Here is a 26,702-nt window from a genome sequence, read left to right on the forward strand (position 1 = left end):
ATTTTTATTATGCAAGTGCAAGGAAAAGGTAGTCTGGCAATAGAACAAGGAAGGAAAGAAGACATGTAGAATGGTGGGAGAAGTTTAGAAAAGGAGTTAAAGCCTCTGGAGGAGGACTGATGGAGGGAAAGGGAGCCGTGGAAAGGGAAGAAACAGAGGAGAGAAAGAAGTATATACTGAACTGAAGACAGCACAAGGATAGACCTTTACCACTTTAAAAAAAAAAAAAAAAAAGTAAGTCTGGAAGTCATATAACATGAATTCAGCATGAAGTCTTGGAAACCCAGGTGAGATAATTTGCTCTTATTGATTAATTTTAATACTGCCATTAAGAATGGCACACAAGAAGTAGAGGAAATGATAATTTTCGAAATTGCAGAATATGTAGCGCAGTGAGGATTTTTCTGGTTTTGCTTTCTTTCCTCCCCCACCTTCTGTAGCAGAGCTCATTTCAGGCTAGTAGATGACTGATGTAAATAGCAGCCAGAGGAAGCTACTGACGGTGTCCACCTGGATATATATTAATGTGCCAGACTTACCTTTGCCCTTTTAAACACAATATTGTTTATGTGGGAATTCAAGCATATGTGATGATGAAACTGTTTTCCTGTTAAAGGTTGTAAGTATTGTTTCTTCAATTCTGATTAAAACAATGAGGATTTGGATTTTTGTAGAACAGTGTTCTTAGAAATATATGTATAAAGCAGTAACCTAATGCATAAAGGTCTTTGGAAGTAATCGTTGCTTGCAAATCTAAATATGCTTTCTTCAGAAGGATCATGGCTAATACACTGCATATCTCACAACATATTGATGAAACCACCCTCTCATGGACTCTGTGGACTCTATACATATGTTTCTAAGAAACAGTGTTGGCAAGATGCTCTGTTGTGAAGATGGCTGCATATCAACTGTCAGGATGAAGACCAAACATAGAAACTTAAACTTCTCATTTCAGTCAATGAATTGATAGTCCTAAGAGTAAAGGCAAGGCAAACCCTATTGGACTGCGAAGTATTGGCACAGAAAGCTGAAAAGTTCCAACTATCCTAAGATGATGCAGCATGTAAGAAAGGTCTGGTTTCTGCAAAGCTTTGTTTGAAGTAGCTGGGGTGGAGAAGAGATGAACGTGAGCCAGCATGCTGATATTGCAATCAAGATCTTTACTTGTATATTGTGTTTTCTTCCATATGATATGTAAATAAAATACTACATGGTCTTGAATATGTTCATTCTTTCCAACCAAGAACTTTTAGACTATGGATTTAAAAAAAAAATATTCAGAAGCTAGGAAGAACAAGCAGAAAGGAAGACATAAAATTGAGAACTTCAAAAATTCCCAAAGCAAGACCTTTAATTTGTCTTTTGCATTTTTTTCTTCTATGTAAATATATATTAAAAATATATGCAGGTCACCAAAAATGGCATTAGTGTAACATAGCTGAGTTCTCAGCCCCTTGTATATGAGAGTGTGAGTTCTCAGCCCCTTGTATATGAGAGTGGAATGCATATTACTTGTTGAACAGGTTCTGTGAGTGAAATAATAATTTAAATGAAACTTGCAGTTGGGAGAAATGCCAACATTCACGTGGTTCAATTTTGAGAACCTAGATGATAAATTATCTGCATCTTGAAAGTGAAAAATAACAGCTGCTATAAACACTACAGTAAAAACACAGAACAAATTTAAAACAGATGTTTTATTCCATCAACTTGCACAAAAATTACTGTCCAAACAGATGCTTTCAGAAAGCATTTGTCTGCTAGAAAGTGGCTGGTAGTCCATGTATTCACTTAGAATATATTATAATAATTCGTGTCTTAAAAGCTATAGAGAATATACCCTCGGTGAATTACATAGGGAGTACAGTGTGGAATGAGAGGAATGAAGAATTGGTTTGAGGACTGCTGTCTCCTGGCATCATGTATATGTGTTTCTCTACCTGGAAATTACCTTTAAAATTTTTGTGTTGCTTTCGCGGGCGGTAATAACTCTTGTTATTTTGTGTTTCTTCTGCATAAATTATATGAGTAATGTACATATGTCCACAAGCCAAAAATAGCTAGATGAACGTGAGGCAGTTATCAGAAAAAATCAGGAAGCCAGATTCTTGAATACAGAAGCTTTGTATTGGCATTATAACTCTGATGACTCAGATTAATGAAGACAAGCACACTTCAGATGAAAAGGTGTTTCAAACTGTTTTACTTGTCTGTTTTGTTAGAAATGTTATTAATACTTCGAACACACCATAATATATTAAAGAAAAGAAAGCCGTCAGTGAGTTTGCATCCTTGTCAGTATTGCAATACATTACTCGGTAAAAATAAAATACTAAAACTAAGTTTAGCACAACTGTTCTCTTTTTTAACTTTTAACACCATATTTTATGGTGATAGTGTTTTCTTTTTAAAAAAAAAGTTTTTTCATCTGAGAATACCATAGGTACTTCACAAAATTTGAACAAACCTCAGATGTTATGCTTACACTACTGAGGTTAGAGGAAGAGGTGCTTGATTTCTTTAAGCACATCTTTCCTCATTAAGTCGTTGCCAGGTGTAATATGTTTTTCTTTTCTTGGTGTAAAACTGGGATCCACAAGTGGCTTCAATTGATTACAAGGTGGTTTTCAAATCTCAACAGTAATCTTTCAGTTTACAGGAAGATTATTATACCTTGAGGTCCCTTATTCCTTGATGTTTTTAGCTGCAGACTAGAAAGTTACACTGAAGAGTTGCTGGCCCCTGGCAGTGATTCTTGCTGAGGACAGGGTATTGCAAAACAAGGATGAGCTATGAAGGTCTGGCAAAGAAGTCAGTGAACTGTGATATAACCTCTATAAAACTTTGCTGACTCAAGGCAGCTAATTGAAAATTTATGCTATAATATCCATTGATGGGATGTGGTTATGCTTTGAACCTCATTGGATTGCATTATTGTAATACAGTACAGTCAGTATCTTTCTCTTGATATGTTCTTGTTCTTAAAAAGTTGGCTTCAACAAAGTAGCTTCTGAATATTGAAAAAATATCTACCTGAAATCTTGTTGATCTAAAAATAAACTAGGAGTAGTTTTGGATATATCTGAAACTTTTTCTGCCATTTTTTAAACATATAATGATAATATGAACTACTTATACTTGCCAGTCCTTAACATGTTTACTGAGAAAAAAAAATTTCTTATATAGTACAGTAATCTTTACTAATACAGTTACTTTTTGTTGTAGAACATCTCTCTGTAAAAATTCCATGGATTTATTTTAAATTGACTGTGCTACCATGCTGTACTTCCTTTCCATCTCCACCCCTCTGTTGCCAGTGCCTCTATTCTCTTTGGTTTGTTCGGGCTTTTTTGGACATCCTAAGGCATTTCTGTAATTCTGTATTCTGTTTGTAAAAACTACAGTTATAATTGATGCAAGTCCTGTCGGGTTAAGTCTATGTATACATTTTATTTAATGCTTACCAGGCTTCATACAGTATGTCTGCAATTGTTCCACACCCAGTAAAGAATGCAGTTTAGTGTGCTAAGTAAATCCATCATCAGGGAGGTAGTGAAATGCAAGGGATCTGGAGGTTGCTGATAAAATGTGTGGTTTATATTTTTCTTTTCCTTTTCTTCTTTTCTCTCCCTCTTTCTCTCTGGGAGGGCACGTTAGTTTGCTTTTGAGGCTTATTTCAGAATATCCTCTTCTCCTCGCAAGTCCCAAATTGCACTGGTTAGGGGAAGGTTGGTAATTTTCCCCAGAAGTGAAAGCTGGGGCACCTGACCTGCAGTGGTTCTGTCTGGTTGTGTCTCTTTGCTCCTGGATGAGAAAAATGCAACCAGAGACTGGAATACCAGAAACTTCTAATTCCTTCATTTTCTTCTGTCATTAAATAACTTGCTAACAGGACTACTAGTTTTCCCCCCAGTTGTTATATTTTGATAGTAAAAACCCTAGTGAAAATGTAATTATGCTGGGAAAATAATGACTTCACTGGTATACTTATCCTTCTTTTTTAATTAAGATTGATAGTCATAATTTAGAATTGATAGTCATAAGGAGCTATGAGAACAGCCAGAATCTTGAAGCAAAGCTCTCAGATGTGAGTACAAACATGACAATCAGTTGCAGACAATAAGCAATTGATAGCCTGTTGGTTATGACAGCCATGTTCAGCTGCTCTGTCCTTCCCAGGAGGTCAGAGGTTCAAATTGCAAGTTTCGTTCTGCAGCTTTCTGGTAATCCAGTCCTTTTCCAGCACTTTATGTCCTCGCGTGCCCTGTGCTGCTTACAGGGCATAGGTGGGCGATATCTGCGTTTTGGGACACTCTAGAGTGTTTTGTTGTGCTGGTTTCTGACAGCTGGCATTGACAGCTGCCTGCAGCCCAGCTTTGGTGTGACCTTTTGTAGAGGGGTCAGATGACTTGAAAGCTGGTAGGAGGCTTAGGTGGATGCTCCTTGGGCACAGAGGTTCTGGTGGGAGTCCCTGAGTTGAGGGAAAATAGCTGGACCTTCTAAGCAGACTGTAGCAGCTTCCAACTGTTAGCCTCATAACTTAGGTTCTTACCTCTTCTCTATTCTAGTTTTTAAATGGAAGAATTAAAGCACTGAGGAAAAGGGCTGAACAGATACCAGACACAGTCTTGCTCCTCCTTGCGCTGAACAAACAGGTTGGCAGTTGAATATGAAGCTTTTCTATAGGATCAGATAAATGATATGATCTACCTGTCCTCCTTCCCATGTTCTAAGGGTCTCTCTCCCATTTATTTGATCTTGCTTTTGATACTGTGACAGCAAGTGTAGGGCGAGAAGTGCTGTAGGAGATGGACTGAAGAGGAGAAAACATTTGAAAGTAAGGAGATCAGATATGAAAATATTACATGTGCTAAAAATTAAGAGATGGATGAGCTGTGACCTCAGGTTCCAGAGAGGAGGCTAAGGACATGAAGCCTTTTTGGGTTTAGTTCCCCCTGAGCTTAAAACTGATTTTTCAGAAGTGACATTTGAACAAATTGAACACAAGAGGCGTGGAATAGGTGTCTCAACTGAGGGAGCTGGAAAGCTTAATGGAACTGTCAGTAGTAATAGAGAAGGCGGCTGGTATAGGAAAAAATATAGTGCAGTTTCTCAGAGATTGCTTATTTGAGATGGTGTCAGGACATCAGGAACAGATGTCTGAGAGACTGAAAATACCTACTCTACTCATGTTGAGTTTTAACTTTCATTAAATAATTCCCTCAACTGGATTTAATTATTGGAATGCTGAATTGCACGCTTTTTTAAAGGAAAATATCAGAATTATGAAACTGTAACTTAGTTCTGGAAATGTGAAAACTACTGGATCTATGCTCTAGCAATTTATTTATTTATTATCTCCACTTATTCTGTGCTTATGTTTGTTGTTGTTGTTGGTGTTCCCCTCCCCCAATAGCATTGTCATCTGTTAGGTACTTGGACTAATTGTAATGGGTCTCTTCTGTTTTAAAGACAGAAGACACCCCCCTCCCGCCCCCTTTCTGTATGCATTTGCCAACACTGGGTTCAGAGGTTCAGTTAAGTTGTGGCGTGTTTATACTGCTGAAGGGAAAAATGACCACCTTATGTCTTTCCCTTCAGGGGAAAGAAGTTCTGTTTCTTGAACTCCCTGCTACTGAATTTCTTCCTGCAATTCTTTTTCTGCATCGTTTCCTGCTCTGTCATTGTTTCAGGGACTGCATGGTAGGCAAGCTGGCTATTGCAGTTCTAACAGCAAGCATGGGGTTTACTGGAGGAGTCTAAGGAAACGCTTAAAATTATTGCTGGTGTTTTAGTCTGTTATTAAGGACTTTTTCCTCCAAGTGTATTTAGGTTGCGGTTTTTTTTTTTTTAAAATGGTCCTTTTATCATATTGTCTGCTTGTCACTGCTCAGAATGAAATAAATAACAGAGAGGGTGCCTTTTCAAATGCTGCAGTGCAGGACCAGTGTGAGTACTGAGAAGTGTGGTGAAGGCGGGTAGTAGGGTACCAAAGAGCACTGCAGAGCAGGAGTGACCTTCAAATGTCAAATCTCTGTTAGAAAACAGGACTTATAGTTTGTGCTCCCTAAAGGGAAGGAGTAATACTTCTTTACAATGTTTTCTTTTGAGAAGTAGTGAGTTTTTAGAAATGGCTGTTTTTTAAAAAAATGCATCTCTGTAGTTCCAGTTTTCAGTTGGGACTAACATTTCTCTTGGGATTTTCCCCCCCTCCCGGTTTTTTGCTTGAACATTTCTGGTTATAATTTGGGTCTCTCAGGTACAATGATGAGAAGAGTTATTTTGTTGGGGAAGGGGGGGAATAATGGTATACATTCTGAAGCCCTCAAATCATATCTTGTCTGTTTGAGGTGCCAGATAAGAGAAACTAACGGCTAAGGAGCAGCATCTCTTAAGACTGTTGGCAAACAGTTGATAACATTTGGGAATAAACTGAAAGAAAACTACAAACAAGTGGTTAAATAGAGAAGTACTTAACACAGCATTGATTTTTATCATGATTAGGGATAAGGAAAAAAGCTAGAAAGAAGAGCTTTTTGAACTGCTCTTGAAGGAAAGACATGGAAATAAATTCTAAGTCATTACTGAAGAGAACTTAGTGCAGTAGAGTAATTTTGCTTGCTTCTAATTTATAAAGCTGAAGACTTCTGGTAACTGAAGGAGAACATTGCTTATAACTGCTAGTTGAGGAAATGGTTAAGCTCTAACAACTTGATCTTTCCTTCTTCCAAATCTCCCTGTAACATTTCATTATTTTGACTGTGGAGGTTCATGAGGATGTTCATAATGTAGCCTAAATGTTCAGGCACTAAAAATAAGATTTGGGGTTCTGGCTGGTGCTAGAACCATTAAACTTCAAGTTAAATAGAAATCTCACGACTTGATGTTATTTCCCATCACATGGAAAAAAGCCTGCTGTTTTGCTATAATATATTTAATGCCGATTTTACCAAAAAGAGGAGAGCACAAACCTGACCTGAGAGAATCTATAAAAATCTGAAGTTGAACTAGAAGCAGATTCTAAAAGTTGTTTTATTTGTCTCATTAAGTTAATTCATTGTTCCATGGTTTGATCTTCTACAGGCAGGTGATTCTGCTTTATACCATTGATAAGCATTGTCAGTATGTTTAAAAGAAATCGGTTTTGCTGTCATATTTTCATTATTGGCATTATTCTTTATTTCTTTAATACCCATGTACTAGTTTATTGCAAAAGTGAAGAATTTAAACTTCTCTTTCAAAGTCATGGTTCATAGTTGTTCATAGCTCAGAAGTTAATAATTTCAGTTATGGCAAAGGAGCTCTTTTTATTTGTGTGGGAGGGTGAATTAGATCAGCAGTTTCTGAATTGCTTTTATAACTAGCATGATTGTAGCTATAGGAATGACATGAGAAATGTTAAGCTTTTAAAAAGTTACTAGTGAGTTTGTGCCTTTTTGCAGACTGCTTTTGTAGTAAGAATGATATCAAATTTTATTTAAAAGTACCTACTGCCAGCTGATCAGCCAATATGACTCTTCTCAGTAATTCAGTAAGATATAACAAGGGATTTGACGGAAACATATGTAATGTAGTGTAGGAGGCTCCTGAAAAATACCATTTTTTGTAATTTTAAAATGGAAATTGATGTAGTACTAAGTACAGTGGAAACTAATTTGGCAGGGCTGCTGGTGCTGAGTGGTGCGAATTGTTCTTGCTGTCTGTTTTCTTTGACCGTCCATCTAAGATTCGTATTAGTAAAGTAGTTGTTAGTGTGGGAGAGGCTGTGTTTTCAGCCTGGGAGAAGGTTGTTGCACGTAATTGCATAAAAGCTTACTTTCCAGGACTTGGAGTAGTTGAAAGTTCATGATGGGGCAGCAAGTGAGCTTCTCTGTGTGCTGGACAAAACTGTCAAGTCAGGACTGCTATGTACGACGACTAATGTGTGTGACCTTGTCATGGGTGAGTGGAATGCACCTCACTCAAAAGAGAGAAGCAGCAATATGTTTTATGGAGGTAAAATAATAATTTGACAGAGTTCAATAAATTCGATGGAATTTAACAAAGTTTAACAGTGCTTTAACAAGGTTCAGTAAGTTTGATGGCAAGATTCACCTTATTAATTACTGCATGGAAGAAACATACAAAGGAAAATTGGGTTGGAATCGTGTTAGAATGATTCACACAGAGACGGGAGATGCAAAGAGTAAGGAAGACCGTCCTGTTAAGTCACGAGGTTCAGAGTGGACCCCCTTGCTTTCTAAACTCCTTATGGAGCCTAGGTGCAGCTGAATCTAATCTTAGTCTCAGACTTGGACAACGGTTTATGTTTAATGGAATTATCTATACAATGTTTATAATGATATTGAGTAGCTACATGGGTTAGTAATGTTTCATTAGTATTGATTCAGCATGCTATCAGTCTCTTACTGAGGATCTGTTGCGGGTAAGGGATCTCTCTGCCTTGGGTAAGGAAGGATCTCTTAGTCTCAGGTAAGAAATCTCAAACGTTGAGAGGCGTCCCTGCCTAAGGGGAGAGTCAGCTGGCCTGCAGTCCAGCTGCAGTTCAGGGAGAGCTCCAATAGGCTATACTGGGATGCGGTGCTGAATACTGCTGTGGCCAGTGATGGGGACAAAGAAAAGAAGATGACAGAGCAGTAGTTCTGACATGACACCAAATAGGGGAAGAATTAGGTTTTTAAAGTGCAAATCAGCAATTCTTCCTTGAGGAGGGAGAGTAAGGAATTACAACTGATTCTTACTTGTGCTTTCTAAGGGCAGCTTTTTTCACTTTGCCCAATTATGTTGATGTAACAATTTAGAATCATAGAATCATAGAATCATTAAGGTTGGAAAAGACCTCTAAGGTCATCAAGTCCAACCGTCAACCCAACACCACCATACCACTAGACCATGTCCCTGAGCGCCTCATCTACATGTCTTTTAAGTACTTCCAGGGATGGTGACTCAACCACTTCCCTGGGCAGCCTGTTCCAAGGCCTGATCACTCTTTCAGTAAAGAAATTTCTCCTAATGTCCAGTCTAAACCTCCCTTGGCGCAACTTGAGGCCATTTCCTCTCGTCCTGTCGCTAGTTACTTGGGAGAAGAGACCAACACCCACCTCGCTACAACCTCCTTTCAGGTAGTTGTAGAGCGCGATGAGGTCTCCCCTCAGCCTCCTCTTCTCCAGACTAAACAGTCCCAGTTCCCTCAGCCGCTCCTCATAAGACTTGTGCTCCAGACCCTTCACCAGCTTCGTTGCCCTTGTCTGGACACGCTCCAGCACCTCAATGTCCTTCTTGTAGTGAGGGGCCCAAAACTGAACACAGGATTCGAGGTGCGGCCTCACCAGTGCTGAGTGCAGGGAGGAGCACGATCACCTCCCTGGTTCTGCTGGCCACACTATTTCTGATACAGGCCAGGTTGCCATTGGCCTTCTTGGTCACCTGGGCACACTGCCGGCTCATGTTCAGCCGGCTGTGAACCAGCACCCCCAGGTCCTTTTCCTCTGGGCAGCTTTCCAGCCACTCTTCCCCAAGCCTGTAGCGTTGCCTGGGGTTGTTGTGGCCAAAGTGCAGGACCCGGCACTTGGCCTTGTTGAACCTCATACAGTTGGCCTCGGCCCATCGATCCAGCCTGTCCAGGTCCCTCTGCAGAGCCTTCCTACCCTCGAGCAGATCAACACTCCCGCCCAACTTGGTGTCGTCTGCAAACTTACTGAGGGAGCACTCAATCCCCTCGTCCAGATCATTGATAAAGATATTGAACAGGACCAGCCCCAGTACTGAGCCCTGGGGAACACCGCTCGTGACCGGCCGCCAACTGGATTTAACTCCGTTGACCACAACTCTCTGGGCTCGGCCGTCCAGCCAGTTTTTTACCCAGCGAAGAGTGTACCTGTCTAGGCCGTGAGCCGCCAGCTTCTCTAGGAGAATGCCGTGGGAGACAGTGTCAAAGGCTTTACTGAAGTCCAGGCAGACCACATCCACAGCCTTTCCCTCATCCATGAGGCGGGTCATCTGGTCATAGAAGGAGATCAGGTTGGTCAAGCAGGACCTGCCTTCCATGAACCCGTGCTGGCTGGGCCTGATCCCCTGGTTGTCCCGGACATGGCTCGTGAGCGCCCTCAAAACAAACCGCTCCATGATCTTCCCCGGCACCGAGGTCAGGCTGACCGGCCTGTAGTTCCCCGGATCCTCCTTCCAGCCCTTCTTGTAGATGGGCGTCACATTGGCGAGCCTCCAGTTGTCCGGGACCTCCCCAGTTAACCAGGACTGCTGGTAAATGATGGAGAGCGGCTTGGCAAACTCGTCCGCCAGCTCCCTCAGTACCCTTGGGTGGATCCCATCCGGCCCCATAGACTTGTGAACATCCAGGTGGCGTAGCAGGTCGTTAAGTTCTTCCTCTTGAATTATGGGGGGTTTATCCTGCTCGCCGTCCCTGTCTTCCAGCTCAGGGGGCTGAGTACCCTGAGGATAACTGCTCTGACTATTAAAGTCTGAGGCAAAGAGGGCGTTGAGTACCTCAGCCTTATCCTCGTCCTTGGTGGCAACGTTCCCCCCTGCATCCAATAGAGGATGGAGATTCTCCTTGGCTCTCCTTTTGTCATTAACATACTTATAAAAGCATTTTTTATTGTCTCTCACGACAGTGGCCAGATTGAGTTCTAGCTGGGCTTTTGCCTTTCTAATTTCCTCTCTGCATGACCTAACGAGATCCCTGTACTCTTCTTGAGTTGCCTGCCCCTTCTTCCAAAGGTGATAAACTCTCCTTTTTTTCCTGAGTCCCAGCCAGAGCTCCCCATTCAGCCAGGCTGGTCGTCTTCCCCGCCCATTCTTCTTGCGGCACATGGGGACAGCCCGCTCCTGCGCCTTTAAGACTTCCTTCTTGAAGAACGTCCAGCCTTCCTGGACCCCTTTGCCCTTCAGGACTGTCTCCCAAGGGACCCTCTTGACCAGTGTCCTGAGCAGGCCAAAGTCCGCCCTCCGGAAGTCCATGGTAGCGGTTTTGCTGGCCCCCCTCTTTAAGTATTGAGTATTCTATCATTTCATGGTCGCTAAGCCCAAGCCGGCCTCCGACCACCACATCTCCCACCAGTCCTTCTCTGTTTGTGAACAGCAGGTCAAGCAAGGCACCTCCCCTAGTGGGCTTGCTTACCAGCTGCATCAGGAAGTTATCTTCCACACACTCCAGGAACCTCCTCGACTGTTTCCTCTCTGCTGTGTTATATTTCCAGCAGATGTCCGGAAAGTTGAAGTCCCCCACGAGAACAAGGGCTAGCGACTGTGAGACTTCTGCGAGCCTCTGGTAGACTATTGCGTCAGCCTCCTCGTCCTGGCTAGGTGGTCTATAACAGACTCCCAGCAGGATATCTGCCTTGTTGGCCTTCCCCCTCATCCTTACCCACAAGCACTTGACCTCATCATCACTATCATTGAGCTCTAGACAACCAAAGCACTCCCTAACGTACAGGGCCACTCCACCGCCTCTCCTTCCTCGCCTGTCCCTTCTGAAGAGCTTATAGCCATCCATTGCAGCACTCCAATTGTGAGACTCATCCCACCATGCTTCCGTGATGGCTGAGATTTACTGAGATTTTGGGGGAACAATTGCTGTTTATTTTGCACCATTGCTGCGGACTGTGGTGTAAATGTGCAAGTCATTGTATTTCTTTCTAAAAGTAAGTAATTTAGAGAGTAAAGGACTCATATCTGCTGTTTGACCTTTTTTTTTTTAATTTTTTTAAATTTTAATTTACTGATCATAAAGGAATTGTATGTATTGAGAAATACCAGAGCTACTTTATGTATGTTCTTCAATATGGAATGGAATTGTTCACGTAGAATCCAAACAATTGTAAGAGGAAGTCTGTGCTGATTTCTTAAGTCTTCATCCATGGAAATGCATCAAATGTAAATCAGGTTAAATATAATTTTTGGAAGTGTTTTAGCTTCCAGAGGAATGTCATGTTCTTCAGAGTCTCATACCAGTAACTTGCATAGAATTAAATATCTCTGACTTTCTTCCAAATAACAATATTGGAAAAGCAGGTTAGGAGAAGAAAATTTAAAAGTTGTTGCATAGTTAAGAGGAAAAAATGAACATGGCGTATGTGTCTTTGTAGGCTTTTATAAGGATTTAGTAGTTACAAATTGTTTTGCATATTCCAGTTGTTGTCTGCTGATATAATTAGCATGAATGTATTTTGTGGTTTGGGTCGAGCTGGTAGATGGTGTCTGAAATGACCTCCTTTGCATTCATGGTAGCTTGTACAAACTGCTTTCATGAGACCAGAAGACGAGCCACTGTTTCACCTTCTTACTGCTGAATGGGGGAGACCCTCTCCCAACTGTCTGTCCTATATTTTTTTCCCCCGGTTTAGCAAGTGGAATTAGTTCCCACTGAGTTTGATGAGCACTGGGGAGGACCTAAAGGATGGGTTGTGACCATGCAGCAGGGGAGGAAGGAGGGAAGAGGAGCAGTGGTGAGCCCTAAGTTTGGATGAGGTTTTACAACTACCTGAGCTGTAGACATGAGGTGAGGTTAACTGTGCTGTGTTTTGTGAAGAAAATCTAAGATGTGTAAATGTAATGTACACTTGGCAGTAAGCCTAGCACACCAGTTTCTGAGGGAGAGGGAAGTGATCATTTGTCTCAGTTAATACTTAGCTGAAGCCTGTTTCTGATCACTCGTTTACTGCTCATGCTTCTTCCTCACTCATTTAACCATTGTAGTAGAGGTTGTGAGTCAGTGCCATCGGCTGCTGTTGTTCATAATGTGGCATAGTGATACACTATCATCTCCCCTCAGTCAGTCAGTTTTAGTTTCACTGAGCACCTGACTTTAGTAGGGTTGGTTGGTTGCTGCTCTGCAGGGGTGATGGTCTCTGGTAACAAAGTGGAGGGGAGCAGACAGCGGGAGGACATAACAGCGTCTCCTGCCACAGCATGCAGGCAGGAGATTTGAGCCTGTGATTTGGAGCCTGCAGGTATTCAGTAATAAATGTGACACTTAATATTTTTAAATGGTACCTGTTGGAAGTTTTTCAAGATTTGGAATGCAAAAATATGTTCTGAGAAAGCATGCACAGAAGATAGAATGCCTTTACACACTCATTTAGGTTCCTGTGTACTTTTGAATATTTCCCTGCTTGCTCTACATGAATGAATTTTTGTTTGTTTATTTATCATCTTGTGGTAGTGTTTCTGGTACATTACTCTTCCAGGAAGACTAGGGAATGGAACTAATATCTCAAGGCTGATACAACTGGAGACGGCATCCTAGGTGTCTCTCATACATCACAAAGGAACAAAACGGGTGCTTTTTCTGCCTGCTGGTCACCTTTAAGCGTAGCAGGAGTGATATGATTAGGTCTGTACACAGCACGCCTGAGAGTGTTGAACGTACAGAATATAGAGTTGCATTTTCACTTGTAGGTTTACTTTTTCCATATACATAGGTTTTTATATTAGCAGGTGGTAAGACAGCAGTCAAGAATATGGTATAAGAGAGAAATGAATGAGAAAAATAGTACTGTGGTTATTCCTCTGTAATTGAAAAATAAAACCCCAAACCTCAGACCATACACCATCATGATACTTAGTAGTGTTGGAAATAGAAAAGACCAAATGAGAATCAGAATTATTTTCTACAGTTTTATCCCTGCTGATAAATACAATAAAGCACTATGTCATTAAAATAGCCTTCAGAGTCTATGGTTTAATGAGGTTTCTTGAAGTGAATTAAGAGCATTTTGTCAACAAAAGGGGAGCAACCTCCTTACATGCTCCTCAGTGCTCCTCATTCCCTCTTACTTTGCCATGACTCTGATGTCCTCTTGATCACATGGTAATGGAATTCAGCTCACTAAGATGGCAGAAAATTAATCTGGCCAAAAAAGATGAAAAAATCTTAAACTAAGTATATATTGGGTGTTAATATCTTTCTTGTTAAGTACTCCAGCTTCAAAATACTCCAGTTACATGTTTGCTGCTTCCAGTATGTGGTTGCTTAGTCTATTGAAACTACGCAGCTATCAGGAGAAAGTGTAATGCTCTAGCTTAAGAGAATGATAGGAATGTACTGTCAAAGTGTGGTCTGATGTTGGCTTTTCTGTTGGTTACCTAATAAGCCTTGGAAGAAGTAACCAACTAATTCTTTTCTTTAAGGATATGTTCAAGATGTTGATGAACTAGTTTTGATGAGAAATAGGAAAAAACCAATCTTCATTAACCTAATAATTAGCCTATAGTACATATAGTCCAGTGCAGGAGAGTGTTTTGCTCTGGATGGTGGTTGGAATTCTAGCTAATAGAGTGCTTTATTCTTGACTGTAGTGTCAAATGATTCTTCAGATTTCTGTTTACTTAGTTTCAGCTAGATTTACTGAAAACCCTTTGGCACGTCCTGTTGCCAAACTGTTCTGCTTGTCTACTCCTTCATCCCTCTACTTCATTTCCTCTGTAAATTGTTCCTCACTTGTGGCAGCAGAGTGGTCATAAGAAAATGGGGGTTCTGTCCCCATAAACCATGATATGTGTGATAGCTCTAATTAATTTTCAGCAACATCTTTCTATTGAAAACTTTTAGGTTGGTGACATCTTTTTATTAAGAGATTTTATGAATCCTATCTAATCTTTTATATTTCATTTTAATAATCAAAAATGAGGGAAGAGCTAAGTAACAGTGAAGACAGTTCAGTGATTTAGCTATTTTGTTCAAAAATTACTATATACAAAATAGTGCAGATTTTATAGCATAGAATTTACAATTCAGTTGCGTAACTTAAGATACCTTTCCTGGGACTTTGGGGTTTTTACAGTCTGTCTTAAAGCAACCTTGGTTTCCAGTAAGCAGTAAAAATGAATTGGAAAGAACTCCACAATGGCCAATTTGCTTGCATTGACATTTACTCCTTTTTATTTATATGCAGGTCAACTTCCTGAAGTTCCCTGACTTACCACTAAAGGCTGTTACTGTTGTGCATGGGACCATATTCACCTGTGAGGAACAGCCTCATTAGGGTTCACCTACATAGATAATTTCCCTGGCTTTTAACTTGGAGACATGCAGCCCTAATACTTTGGGCTGAGATAACAGACTCCTTTTGCCTGTGTAATTAGTTCAAGATATGACTTGAATGATATTCCTAATTTCCGTTCTCTCATTGTTAAATTGAGCAAAAAGCAGCACTTAAAGTAGCTGAACTACTCTACAGCTACTCTAATTGAAGCTGGAGTAGTCTTGTAATTTGAGCTACTTCTATTTGCAGTCTGTTTTGTGGTCTCATTACCTGAATAGTTTGCCTTATATTCCCACCTGAAGGTGTTTGGGCCATCCCTTGGTTTGTCATCCAGCAATTGCCTCTTCCTCAGCTTCAGCATTTGTGCTGTTGTTCAGGGTCACTCTCTGTGGCTTTGTTATTTGTTTCATTAATATTTCAGTCACTGAAAATATTTTATCTCCAGGTGAAATCCTAACTAACATCAGGTCTGGCATAAAAACTCAGGGTCGTATTGGTTGTCTCACAGCTGAGTGCTTTTCTGTATACAGTCTGTAACTCTTGGCAGCAAAAGAGAGCTCTGAAAATCTGCAGATGTTTGATGTATGAAGGTGCCTTCCCTAGGCAGGACATAATATCCGATATCTGTAGTGCTGGGTTGAGTTAGGATTAATTCTTACCAGTGAGGAGTACAAGTTGTTGGGGAACAGAGAGGAAGAGTTGGGAGGCACAAGTCAGAGAAACATAAACCAACTTTACCTCTGCAAATAAGGGTTTGATTCATCATTGGTACACCGTAAGAGGGAAGTGATATGGAAGTTTAGGATGGGGCCTGTGGAAGAGATTGTGTAGTAGGCACGGGTGTGTGTTTGGGGGTGTGTGTGTGCGAGGGCTTACTGCTTCCTTCCTACATTTTCTGTCCTTCTAGTAATGGTATCCATCTCTCTTAATGTAGTTCAGAGGGCAGGCTCTAGTTGCTGAAGGTGAAGGAGAGGGGTGTGGGGGTATTTCAATTGAATAGATGTGTTTTGTTCAGCAGCCTCTTTTGGGGGTGTGTATGTTTGGGATTGCCAAAATTTAGTAGTTGCAAATTGTAGAGAATTTGGATTATGGATGATAGTATTTTGAGATAAAATTGTGATTTAGACCTGGCTGACTCTCACAAACTCAGTGGGATGTGGTTTTCTTTTAAACTCTGTGCGTGGTAGTGCTGATACAAAACCAGCGATTCCAGGCTCCCTGTGAGTGTGTGTTGTGGGGTGAGTGAATTTGCTACTCTCTCATTATGTTGCATGAGAACCAGGCTGTCAAATGGATATATTTGATTCATTTATGAATGTTGTAATAGCAAGTACCAGAAAGACCAAGCTAAGGTCACATCTTCTCTTTTCAGTCCATGCAGTCTCCTGCAGAATGTGGCAGGTAGCAGACAGAAATCTCTGTAAAACACTGCCCTTGGACCAGGAATCTCACTTCATTATTGATCTGTCTTCATATATGACCTTCCTGGAAATGTGTTCTCTGTGTGTGTGTGCGCATGTCCCTGCTTAAAGTAGAGACTGTTGAAAGAATAATATATAATAGTGTCAGTCACTATTGGACTCATTAGTGCTCTGAGCAGCTGTGTGGCTGTATTCACCGTGGCTGTATTCAATGCTGCCTTGTTTTTGATTACTTTCCGTTAGGTCTGTGGGGTGCTTACATTTTCTTAGTGTGTTTAATGTACATGGTAGACCCTTTGGTTCAGCATTTCAGACTTCCTGAATTTGTTATTCGACTTGTCGGAGAGTTGTATTTTTGGTATGTTAGGCCATCTTCTAAACTGTTTATTTCATACTGTATTTTGTAAGTACTTTGTGGAAAATGAGTTGATGCTAGGCACTAGGCAATTTTTGATACGAAGTGTGCTTGCCAAACCTGTCAAATCTTACGGAATTCGTTGCAGAAATTGTCAAGCAAAAAACTGACATGTTTTTATGGAAGGTCAAATATTTCTGCATCGCTTACAATTTTGCTGTGGTTTTTCATTACAGAAAAGAATAGGCAGTAAGATTCCTGGCATGGCTGGCATAGTGTTGGGAGATGTTTGAAACTTTGTAGTGATGCAGCTGTTTGCTCAGCAGCAGTTTTGACAACTGCTAATATGAGTAGAGAGAATTACAAATACTAATATGGAAAAGCTGCTTTCACAGGCTAGATGCAGTTGAATGTCTCATTTTATATACATATTTTCCTTATTTTGTGAAAAAAAATCTTTTTCCAATTTTTAGTTATTCCCCCCCCCCAATGTTTAGTTGTTTTTTTTTTTAGGTGATTTGTTATGGTAATGAAAGCAAATGAGTCAGTTTCTCTCATTTACTTACTACTACTCACCTAGTTTGCTTATAGGTCTTCCTAACTTGTTTCTCTGGATAGTCTTAAGGTGCTTTCCAACTAGAATATTCCTTGACTAAGCAAAGTACAGGCATTCTATTCCTTTGCATCCTCTTGGGGTGACTAGGTGAAACCTAAACATCTTAATGTAAAACCCACTTTAGTTAGATTTTGGGAAAACAGAAGAAAATGAAGAGCTTGATTTCTGATAGCTGCCTTGTTTATTGGTGGGGTTTTTTTTTGCTAGTTGGGACAGACCAGTTCTGCGTAAAGACTTGGAGCAGCGAAGCAGTTGTCCATACAGGCTGCAAAGTAGGTCTCTGTAGTTTTACTTTCTCAAAGGAGCAAAGTCTTGCTCCTGGATAAGGTGGAAAGGTGGGATTGAGAGAGGATAAGCCAGACAGCTTCCTTCATTTTGGTGCCCTAATGACTGCAAATGACTGTCCTGTAGACCTGGCTTCAGTGAGAACCAATTTAGCAGCAGAGTCTTGTGTCATACAGAGCACTGCCTTCCTCGCAGGTGGGGAATGGAGTTGGTGTGTGTAACTAGTTGTCTCTTGTACGTTTCCTGTATCTAGTTTTAGAATCGCATAGAAGTATGTCTTTCTAAAGCTTAATGTCCTTTCATTACAAATTATTAGAAGTGACACTGAAGTACTCTGTTCTTGTTTTGTTTTGGATCTTGGTTGTTTTTCTTATGAAGGAAAATCTTTTCTATCTGGAAGCTCTGTTTTTAATCTGTGACCTGAATAGAGCTGGATAATAACATTGCCAGAATTCAGATTGCACCGGCCCATTTATTCCCCCAGTTATGTCACTGCTAGCCTTTTCTCTCTAGTCCGCAATACAAAAATTGGAGTCTGCTTAATTATTAAGTAGCAGTGAATTTAGAGCAAATAAAAAGGAAGGTGGCAAGGACTACTAAATGACACAAAGTAGCATTGGGCAGCCAGCCAGTTTGGTGGGCTGTAAGCAATAAGTGCTGTTTATGCTATCAACCTCAACTGTGTACCTTTTGTTTATGTGTTTGCCCCTAAATTGCAGTTGTTGCCCCTCAATGTGGCCATGTTGTGCTAAAGCATAGGTAAGTATGATGAATGTACTTTTCCTCAAATCTGTATGAATTCTAAGCCTGATGGGTGGAAATGGATGCATTATTAAGCCTATTTTTCTTCCCTCAGTCCTAAAAAGCAACCCCTAAGCAACTGTATTTGAAATTAGAAAACTAGTATTAATACTTATCCTTACTGTAGTTTCTTTTTACTTAAATAAAATTTGGGCAGCATACCTATTGCTGGCTATATAGATTTTCAGACTGTTGAAAGTAATTGGCACGGCAGTCAGAAGGTGGTGGACTGATGAGCTGGTCAGTAGCAACTGTAGCTTCTGCAGATGCTGAGAAAGAAGTGATGTTTTGGTTCATAAAGTGGGCTTGCTTGTAAACTTAAAGATTGACTGGGACTTGACAAAACGTAAAAGGAGATTTCTCGTAAGATTTTATTTGTGTGAGAGTTTTGTGGATGTTAAAATCATGAAGGGCATGATGATCAGAAACAAGCAGTCCATCTATTAGCTGTGGATAATACTTCCTCTATTTCTTATCTGCATTTTTGATGTGGAACACTTCTAAAAGTACCCAGAAAATTGTAGTTCAGCTTGACTGATACGCAATTATAATAATGCAGAGAAATTACTGTTTTAAAAATCCAGTTTACATTCAGAGATGCTTAAAGCCAGTAAAGCTTTTAATGAATACTGCGGTTCTTGCGTTTTCTTATGTTAGAAATGATAGATTGAGGAACCTCAATGTATAAAGGATGTTAAACAGTTACTGAAATGTAAGCATGTTCTCCCAACCACCTGTCTTTAAATGACAACTTTAGAGATTATTTTTAATAATAAAGTCCTTGACCATCAAATGTATATGCCATGCTTTGCCTTTATTGGCATGAATAATTCCATTAATCTTATGGCTCAAGGTAAAAGGGAAAAAAAGAATTAAGCAGCTTCATAAATGTCGTCTCCAAGATGGTCTAGTAAGATACAGTTTCCTAAAAATGAAGTATTTCTATGTGACATCTCGTTCAGTTACTGGAACCATAAACTTTGCTTTTCTTTGACAGAGTCAAATCCTATAATTCTTATCTAGTTTTTTTAAACTGTATTTAAAAAAAAGAAAAGGAAGAGTTTTATAGAATAGTTTGATTCCTTATTTTTGAAAATGTCTCTTTTTGAGGATTGTGGAGTCACTGAAGAACACGCCCTGGCAGTGACTGGAGGAAAATTGGAATGAAGTGAAAGAAAAACACGTGTTTGGAAACTCGGAAATGTTGAGAACAAAGTGGTAGAAGGAGAAGGTAGTGAAATTCTTCTGTTCGTGAGCTGCTTCTGGTCTTGAGATAATTTGATGCTGAAATGTGTGGCGGAGCATAGTATTTGTCACATTGTCTGGAATAATAAATTCAGCAGTCTGAGAAGGGGAAATAACATGAATTGTTACTTTTCTAATATAGGGAAGGTGACGTTGCCTATCAAGGTTTTAAATCAGGGTGAAGACTTTGTGGTGTTTCAAATCAATGTATTTTATCTGAAAAATTTGCATTTTTATGGTTAAAGCAAAATAAAAGTAGATTATAAAGTACGTGTTGTGAGACTGGTTTAGGAGAAAAGGTGTCTGTGGAAGAGCTAAAGTGGTATTTAGAGAGAAAAGCTCCTCTATCCATCAATGAGAAAGTAACTGGGGAAAAAATCTCCAAAAAGCTGAAATCAAGGCTAGCCTGCTGTAGAAACCGAGCATGCCTCTCTATCCAGAAGTGGTTGCTGTGTTAGGTCATCATATAGTGAAAATGATTTTATTGTTTGGAGATTATGGAAGATTTTGTCTTTAGTCAAAGGATTTGTCTATGCTACTGTGCAGTATTTGGGCATCCATACCAATTTTAAACAGATGAGCTCTGGGATTAGACATAGTCCAACTAAGAAGCATGGATTCCAATGTAGGCTAGTTTATGAACCCAAGCAAGTAATTAATACAATTCTGCTTTCAAAGAGGTGAGTTTTTTAGCAGATTGAGTCCATAATTGAAGATTTGACTTGGATGGCAGTTGTCCAGTTGCAAAAGTCTTTATATAAAAAAAATTCTATCACATTATGAATTCAAACTGGAAGTTGTACAAAATCTGGTCCACAAAACTGACTTAACTGGAGGAGAAGGGTGTGGGAAGAATTCAAATCACTAGGAATATATTACACAATGGAAAGATTTGGCAGTCCTACCCTGAAAACTTCTTGGGATTAGAGAGTAGTGAAAACTTATTTTCAGATGGTTGGTTTCTGAGATGTGTTCAGAATAAAGGGAGAAAAGAAGGAAGTTATTTTAAGAGGTGTTTTTTTCTGCTGGGAACGTACCTTTGGGTGCATTGCAGACTTGCATCTGAGTGACAGTTTCAACGAGCAGTGCACCGTGTTACGGATGTGCAACTGAATGTTGAAATGCCTAGAAATGTTTTGATTTGTTGTTTTTTTTTTTTTTTTTTAAAAGTATGCATTTCCACTGTAGAATATGGAAATGCTTAATTTGACTGGAAATGGGAAAATGAAAATTCTTAAATCCAGTGAGGTGAGTAAATTACATGGGAAAGGTTCCTATCATGTGCTGCTGATATTCTTGGGTGTCTTTTTTTAAAATTTTTTAAATTGTTTTTATTGCCTCAAACTGGGATTGTGTTGGAAATGCCAAATTTTCTCATGGAAGACCTGTGTAGCTGCTGTTCTCTGTTGACAGGCTCTGATGGTAGACCATTTTCATCTCCTACTATACCACCAGCATTTTATCAATTTTTAAACCATAGTCATTGCTTTTTCTTAAATTCTTCTTGAATGGGGAACTAATAATAAATTATTATAATATTATATAATTATAATATTAATATATTATAATTATTACTATAATAAATGCTCATATCAGTGAATGCAAAATCCAGTTGAAATAGTTTATTCGTACGGTGTTTGAATCTCTCTCTTCCCCTCCGAGAATTCAAAAGGCAACATAGTTATGCTTCCTAATATGTCATACTTGTTCTGCTTGACTTTTTTTTAATGACTGTCAAGGTGAATGGATAAAGGGGATAGGAATGAAACGTGATGAGTGTTTAATTAAGACAGATACAGAATTAATAAGACTTAAGATTTATTCTGAGAGCGTGCTGATTTTGAAATACGGCAAGTAAAATAGAAACAAAGTGTCATCAGGCCGTATGGACAAACTCATGAGTAACTTTAAAAAAAATTCTGGTAGCATCAGACTGTTTTGGTTTGTGGTGGTTTGTGTTTTGTTTTTTTTTTAAACTTGCTAGAACAGCAATAAAATTCTAGTTCACTGAGTGTGGCTGAATGTTTTATCTTGTAATTGATATCAGTTGGTAATGCATCTGCATTTGGTTGGAATGGCAGAGGGGAATATCCCGGTGAATCCCAGGAGCTTGAGGAAGGCTGGGCCAGAGGAGCAAGAAGCCTGTATTCTCTGAACGGATTTGAGTTTAAAGTGAGAAATCCATTGGCCAAGGCTTTTCTTCTGTGGAAAGGTTTGCTTTTTCTTGCCTGTAATTTTACGTGTCTACTTTGAACAGTGCTTAAGCAGTTAAAACTGCTTAAAATGTGTTAAAGTGGTAATTTGCTAGCTTACCATTAGATAGACTCTTTTAATGAATATTAAATAAAAAAAAAAAACAACAAAATTATGATTTTGTCCGATTTTGGAATAACAGAAAAATTTAGGAAGTGTCTGTCAGTAACAGTTATTTCATAATTTCTGTATAGCACTAATTGTTTATATGTCTAGTACGACATAACTTGATTCCGCTATCTCCTACCTGACTGTTCTCTAAAGAGTATGTCAGTTTTCATCAATGTTAATCTGTAAATTAATTACAGAATACAACATCATGGGTAAATGTGTGCTCTGTGAGCAAGGCCAGTAGAGAAATAGAGGATAAGGTGGCAAGATTAATCAGCTCTAGAGAGGTTAGTGCTGTTATTTCCCTGGTGTGCAGAACAAATGACTTTTGTTAAAAGTTAACAGTTACAAGATATCCCTGTCCTTTTGATACAGTTACATGGGGCTTCTAAAATGGGACAAGTACCATTCTTTTCTTCTGTTCTGTTTTATATATAGAATGCTTTTCCATCCTCAGTTAATGAAAGAATCTAGAGTTCATTTCTTCTGTGTTTTCGTGATGGTCTGAACTGGGTCATCACTTGGTCTGCGATGCAAGAAAATGTTTTTGAAAGCTGCTTCTGTTTCTTCTATCTCTTTCTGTTTCTCCCCCCCCCCCCCCGGCCTCCTTTGTATGAAGTCTTGCACTGCTTGATTTGTCATTTAATTCCTTATTCCTTCTCCTGGCTTTTCCTATCCATTTAGCAGTTTTCAAAGTGCTTTATGACCCTGCTTCTCTTGTGAGACCATAGTTGTCTGTGCAGTTTACTCCTGTCTTACCTTTTTCTGTGATACCACTGTGTGAAAGGTGAAGAGGGGAGTTCCACGTCAAACCATAACTCTTGAAAAGCAAATACTTGGTTCTGTGTGACATGAACAGTGTCACGGTCAGGGTGACTGTGAAAAGTTCCTGAGCTCTCCAAAGTCACAGGAAAGCTATTTTGTTGCCACGACCAGTTTTTGTTGGGCAGTTGGGACTTACGTTTTATGTAGATAATTCTCTTTTCTCTTATGACTTTCAAAGTTGGCAGACATAGAAACTGATTCATTGGGACAACAGAAAAGGCAGCATACTTGAAGTGGGCGATGCGAAGGCTTGCGAGAACTGGTTACTTTTTTCTTTCTTAAGATTACTGCTTGAGTTGTACTGGAAACACATTGCATGCTTTTACAGGCAGCTAAGAAGTCATCACAAGTACTGAAAAGTGAAGGTACAAGGCCAACGATAATGTCCTGTTTTTCTGAGACTACACATAAAATAGATCATGGTTGGCTAGAAGGTCAAGTTAACACTACTGCTGCAGCTGTGATGACAAGGATGTGGAAGGATGCTGTCTCTGCATATGTGGATTTGCAGAAGTTGCTGGTCTCGCATGTCATTATGCTAGTAGAGGTGTGTTCTGTACTCGAATGGCTGGTTTCTGTCCCTGGGATAGCTTTATGGCAATGCAAAGCACATATTTATGGAGCTTACAGTCATTCTGGGATTGCTTTGCTGGTCTAGCATGGAAAAGTTTCTGAGTTGAAGTGCTCATAGTATTTACGTAACTTAATAGATTCTGTTCTAATAAATGCAGAGGAACTTTTTTCCCCAAATCCTTTGGTCGTGATAGGAGAAGGCAAGATGATTTTTCCTGCCTTTTTTTTTTTTAAAAAAACTGTTGTTCCTCCTTTTGTTAATTGTAGAGCTGTACTGCAGTAACCACAATGATGACTTCCAAGGTAGTAATCGATAAAAGATGGCCTGATAACAAAGGCTGAAATAAGTGATTTGTACCAGAACAATAAAAGGACAAATGAAATTATAATGAGCATGGCACAGGCTCAGAATGGACATTGCTACATATAAAGCCTAGACTTGTTTGCTAAACCCAAAGAGATTGCTGAAAACTTGTCAGTTGGATGGAGAGAAACACTTACTCTAGGGTCAAACTACTGTATCATTTTCTCAGGGGCACGGGAATGACTTCTGTCTAGTGCTTTGCTTTTTCTCCTGAATATGTAACAGATATTCCTAAAATGGACAAGGAAAACTGAGAATAAGCGAAATGAAAATTTACTATGGAATGTGCAAGTCTGACTTTTTTGTTGTTGTATGTTTTCCAGTTTTGCTATTTTCACCTGCAGTTAAGTGCATCATCTCTCTCCACTAAGCAACCTGAAGAGAAAAAATGTTTTGCAAGTGCGAGAGCAGTATTGTAAAATCATTTAAAAGTCAAACAAAACACCAACGTTATGAACTGGTGTAATACAAGTCAATAAAGTAATCTTCTGAAATTTTGGAAATTTCCATTTAGGGCCTCCTTATTTTTAACACTACTATTGAAAACATTGTGGTGGTTGGCATTCAGCTTGCCATCTCTCTAGTCCTTTTTTTGTGGTGAAGGTAAACTCTGTAGAGAGGCGGCGAAGAGATGAGTTTCATGATTACAAAAGGGAGGCTTTCCATTTGATGGAAGGGGTGCAGAGGCACTTATGGGAGATGGAGTCAGGGCAGAAGTGACGGTTAGTGATGCACCAGCTTAAAATTATTTGAGATAGGGGATGTTAATCTGTGAATAATTTAAAGAGAATTTGATCTTTGTTCTGGTGTGGAGGCAGTGGCAGTAGAGTTATGCATAAATGTGGCAAAGGAAGGTTGCCCAAGTAAAATGTCTGAAGCTCTGTCTATCTTAGGCAATGATTGCTTGCATCATGTCCAGGCTTATGTAGCTTTAAAAAAGAGATAAGTGCAAGAACACCATGAACCTCAACAGGCTGTGAAGATAAGCCCGGAAATATTCTATGATGGGTAAGGTTAGAGGTGTTCTGCATATGGGGATACTGAAAAAGGTCTAAGACAAAATGCCACTTTCAAAACAGAGTAGTCACTTGAGCAAATTTGGACTATACAAAGCTACAGAAGTCTGAATAATCATAGTTTCCGAATTATTGTACACAAATTCATCTGACCTATGCTAATCCTATCTAGAGGAACAATAGGAAATAATATGCATTCCAAATGACCGTGTCAGTGGTATTAGCCAGATTGTTAGGGCTGTTTTTTTAGTAGAAGCTAAGAGGCTTAACCTGCATTTGTGTCATCTTCACTCTAGTCTGTTGCGAGTCATAGCAAACTGTCCTTCATGTGAGCCAAGAAGTTGCTGCCTCCTCTTGGCAAAGAATTAAAGTGTTAAATAGTTGTTTTGGGTAATAGCATACATGATTTCCACAGGGCAATGGAATTTAAGATATGTGCTGTTGTGAAAGATAGGCTTATTTGTGGGGGGGAAAAAAAAAGGAAAAAAGTTTTTCCTGCTCTTGAGACTGGCACACTAAGTTTGAAACATCTTCACCTTCATTTAGGACACTTGGACAATGCAATTAGTTTATTTTTGTTTGTATGATCTCACAGTCCTAGCAGTTGGTTTATTGTAGAATGGCTTGTGTTCGTCAAAACTGAGTGAATGAAGACTGAAGTAGGGTAGGGAAGGTTGTTTTGCCTTCAGTGAGAGGAGGCCATTGCCCCTTCCTGACCCCACAGAGCTATACTGGAGCAAAATTTTAGCGTCCTACAAACAAGAAATGTTATTTGGTGTTTAGTAAGTTTAAATATGAATAAGAATTTTGAACCCATTTATTTCTAAATGTATTCTGGTTTTATTATATAAAGCGTTTTCTTTCTCTGTTTCAAATTCCTGAGGCTTTCCTCAGAATCCTGCAAAAACAATCCAAGAATAACCAATTTAGGAATTAGATCATCATCAACCTCAGTACCTTCCATTTATGATTTATTTCTTTAGTCCATCAGTTGTGTCACTTACATGTGAAAATAAAGACCTGGAAGAGTTTTCAGGCAGAGTTACTACTATCGCTCTTCCTTTCCTCTCCACCCATCTATGCTTCCCTCCCTCTTTTTCCTCAATGTCCTGTGATTCTGAATAACTTTTTTTTTTTTTTAAAAAAATTTATGTCGTTACTGGATTTTCACTGGCTGAGTATTTCCTGATCCTAAATATACGATCAGGAGTAAAAATGTTTTTTCCTTGTTAGAATTTGTTAGCAGACCAATAGAATTTAGATGTTACTTCTCTCTCCTCCTGATTGTTTTCTTGTATGTGGGTGTCCATACTTCCTAATTGTACTTAATTGGGAACAGAATGTTCAATTCCCTTGGCCAGTTTTCAAAATTACACTCAACATCTGTATGTGAAATATTATCACAAAGATGAAAATACCATGGTATTTTTAATTCTGCTCATCCCTCTGCAAAAACAGTGTTACCTTTTCAAAAGACTAGTTGTGGGGAATTAGCATGTCTTTCAAGGTTATAAATGGAGAAAATGGGGAGGGGCCAAAAAACCCCCAAAGAAGCAGTCTCATACTTCTTCAGTGGAACCTCTTCAATTAAAAACTCCTTTCCTTGCTTTTATGTCTTGTATGTAAACATCACTATTAATCTGAAAGAAACATGAGTAAAATAATGGCTCACACCTGTCCTTAAAAAACCAAACCTCATGATCAAAATAACAGTACCTTGCAAAATTGAGTTATTACAAAAATGACTTTAACCTCATTTGTTTGTTTATGATCTTAAGATCAATCTGTGCTCTTCTTTGGGTAAATGCATGAAAAACTCTTTAACAGAAATA

At 39.4% G+C, this 26,702-nt stretch overlaps 1 protein-coding gene across 1 annotated transcript in view; it reads left to right on the forward strand.

Annotated features, from left to right (window-relative positions):
* OSBPL10 (oxysterol binding protein like 10) overlaps positions 1-26,702 on the forward strand; it is a 124,499-nt gene that overhangs the window by 10,669 nt on the left and 87,128 nt on the right. The gene's annotated exons all lie outside the window — the stretch shown is intronic.

The sequence above is a fragment of the Calonectris borealis genome, chromosome 2 (assembly GCF_964195595.1).
Source record: "Calonectris borealis chromosome 2, bCalBor7.hap1.2, whole genome shotgun sequence".
NCBI lineage: Eukaryota > Metazoa > Chordata > Aves > Procellariiformes > Procellariidae > Calonectris > Calonectris borealis.